Source organism: Octopus bimaculoides, chromosome 4 (genome assembly GCF_001194135.2).
Source record: "Octopus bimaculoides isolate UCB-OBI-ISO-001 chromosome 4, ASM119413v2, whole genome shotgun sequence".
Taxonomy (NCBI): domain Eukaryota; kingdom Metazoa; phylum Mollusca; class Cephalopoda; order Octopoda; family Octopodidae; genus Octopus; species Octopus bimaculoides.
In genome coordinates, this window is record NC_068984.1 from 139,643,004 (window position 1) to 139,646,519 (window position 3,516).

At 35.0% G+C, this 3,516-nt stretch overlaps 1 protein-coding gene across 5 annotated transcripts in view; it reads left to right on the forward strand.

The window, feature by feature from the left end:
- Nucleotides 1-3,516, forward strand: part of LOC106872763 (FMRFamide receptor) — a 285,188-nt gene that overhangs the window by 220,010 nt on the left and 61,662 nt on the right. For all 5 annotated transcript variants that reach the window (XM_014919858.2, XM_052967526.1, XM_052967527.1 and 2 more), the window contains one exon: nt 1,277-1,321. The gene's annotated coding sequence lies outside the window, so the exon portion shown is untranslated. The remainder of the gene's footprint in view (nt 1-1,276; nt 1,322-3,516) is intronic.

Here is a 3,516-nt window from a genome sequence, read left to right on the forward strand (position 1 = left end):
ATATATATATATATATATATACTAGCAGAGATATCTGGCGTTGCCCGTGTTACACGTAATTCAAGAATTAGACTTTTCTTTTATATTTTCCCTAATGAACTGGAATACTTATGATTTAAATTTCATCAAAATTGGAGATTAAGAATTATAATCAGGTTCTTTCCCTCTTTACACACCCTAACAAAAATTCTAATCATCACATATTTATCCCATACTACTCGTCCTTATGCCCAGATTCCAAAGATACCGTCCATTCCATATAAAGGTGGAGACAATGTACTTCAATAAGTTTGGATTCATAGGTACTCAGCTCTTCAATCTTTTGTCAAAAGAATTAAGAAGATCACAGAATGTTGATATGGATGTCTTCAAGAAAAGAAATTGAACAGTCTTCTATACAACATAAGATAAACCAACATACCATCATGAAATACGGACGGGAGCGGCGGTGTGGAACTCACTCGAATACCGAAGATATGCAAGGGAAAAAAGCACATACAACAGTGGCGATTTGAAATTAAAACACGCAGAATGCTCAACCACATACGAGCGCTGTGGAATGGGTACATATTCACGGTCATTATCCGGTATAACCATAGTTGCATGGTAAAAACATGTAAACGGTTGACAGACAGCCAGCCAGACAGACAGACAGGTAGATAACTAGGTAGCTAGATAGATAGATAGATACATAGATAGATAGATACATAGATAGATAGATAGATAGATAGATATCCTTTATCTTTAATGTTTTACTTTTGCAGTAATCGGACTGCAACCATGCCAGAGCACCACCTCAAGAAATTTAAGTCGAACGAATTGCCCCAGGATATTATTTTAAAACCTGGCACTATATATATATGTATGTATGTAAATGTTCTTTATAAATGTTCTGCAAACTATTTACAGCGTTGGATTTTTATCTCATTCTGCCAACATATATATATATATATATATATATATATATATATATATATATACATACGATGGACTTCTTTCAGTTTCCATTTCCCAAATCCGCTTCCAGGGCATTAGTTAGCCCGAGGCTCAAGTGACAGACAACTCCTAATGTAGTTGAGAAGCAAACGTCTTACTACACAGCCATACTATGTGTATATATATATGTATGTATGCATGTAAAGATGCATGAATCGGTTATGCAATAAATGAAATTTATTCACACACACACACACACACACACACACACATTATAATGATATAATGTAAATGCATTTCTCGTTATCTAATAGTATTTTTTTCTTCTCATCTTCTCAAGGTTTTGAAATTTCAAGAGATGTTTCACGTAGAATTACCTCATAAAGTAAGTACTAACCATTTCTAAGTTACCCGTTTTCACTACACATTGTAAAAGTTATTTACTATTTGTCCCGCTGCTTTCAACACACGTATGCTCTTAGTACTTTATTTTGTTGTCTATATAGCTGTGTGGAGGTGCAATGGCCCAGTGGTTCTAGCAGCGGACTCGCAGTCGTGGGATTCCGGTTTCTATTCCCAGCCCGTGCTTTGTGAGTGTTTATCGAGCTCCACGAAAATACCTAAAGCAGGGCGGGGGCGAACCCTGCTGTACTCTTTCGCCACAACTTTCTCACATTTATTAGGGGTTACATGTATAGATCAGAACAATTTGATTCAAAATTCGTTGGTACTCCGAGTATCAATTGCCAATGGAAGAGGTTCAGCTTCACGCCTGAAACTCGGAGCACCATATATAGAAGCGTTTTGCAATACCCAGTGTTTGAATACTAGTATTTTTAGTTTTAAATTTGCATCACGTGATAAGCTAATTCCAAAACGGTTATTCCTCACTCTCTACAAGGTTTATTATATTATAGTTTATCTCGTAAAACGCACATACAACCATAAATAATTCCGAAGGTTGCCAAAACAATCGAATTTCATTATCTATAGACATACATAGATCCATAGACAGACAGACAGACAGACAGGCAGGTAGATAGATAGATAGATAGATAGATAGATAGATAGATAGATAGATAGATAGTTAGATAGATAGATAGATAAATATGTGGACCGTCAGACAGACAGATAGACGAATAGATAAACAGACAGACAGACAGACAGACAGACAGACAGACAGACAGACAGACAGCGATAGATAGATAGATAGATAGATAGATAGATAGATAGATAGATAGATAGATAGATAGATAGACAAACAAATGGATTGATTGATTGATAGAATGAGAATTTTTTAGAGTGACACCTGGCTCTCTAGATGAATAAATACTTAGCTAGATATGTTATTAAATTTTGGATACAACATTTCGTTTTAGTGTGTCCGATTAAATTACATGCCAAGATTTTATTCAACCGATTTAATGTTGCTTTCTATCTTACTTGGCAAAAGGCCACATATGATGTTTGAGGCGGGGAGTCGACTTAATCGATCATCACACTAGAGTGGCACTTAGTGTATCGATTACAAAAGAAGACAACTAATAGTCGACTTCTGATTAATAGCTGGAAACAAGAATTTATACATTTAGCAGCATTGTTCGCAACCAAGAGACTTAAGAATTAATGGCGGATCCAGACTTGTCGTACACATGTAGTTAGGAATATGTACAGCTTACTGATGTGAATAAAACAAGCGTAGTTGTTTTATAATTACCGTGTGATTCTTTATCAGATTCGAAATATTGATATCGAGAATTTCCATGGTTTGGTGAAATAAATAGGAAATATGAACAGTGTATTGTCTCTCAGTTCTATTGAAACTGGCACAAATGTTCCATATGCAAGACTCTATGTGGCTACATACATCATAGTATGATCACACTTCAGTATATCATGTCTGCTCCAAAACGAAAATAATAGTTTGTGGTATTATTATAATAGATCACTGAAATTGGGTCGAGTGATTCCAAAATACTAGATCAATTCATTTTTTTTTAAATGTTGATTATTCATGTCATAAATGAATGTATGAATTAGATCGATTACAAAGTGCGTGTGTGTGGTGTGTGCCTATGTGTGTATAAGCATATTTCTCTCTATGTATCTGTGTGTGCGTGCGTGTGTGTTGTTGAGGTGATAAGAATTTTACAAATTTTTGAGAGAAGGTGAAATGTTTGTCTTTGCAAATAATCGATCTCCAAGCATACGTGACGCTATAAATAGCAGCACGTAAATAATGGGATAGGTGGGTTCGTGTCCCATGGGCAGGTTTTGACATTTTCTATCCAAAGGAAGTTTGCAATCCAATATTTGCATGGCAATTATCCCATGCAAATATTGGGTGGGGTTAATTATAGGTTTACATGCGCTTCGAGAGCCACTAATCCGAAACAGATACAAGCATATAAGCGAGCGTAAATACATACATACAAAAAATTATATATACATATAAAGGTTTAACGAAAGCGCTCACACTAGAAAAAACCTTTTTCCCACAAAAGGTTAATAAGTTCCTCATAACAGATTTCATAACATTAATTTTTTTTAAATCACCTTTACACTTATATATATATATAT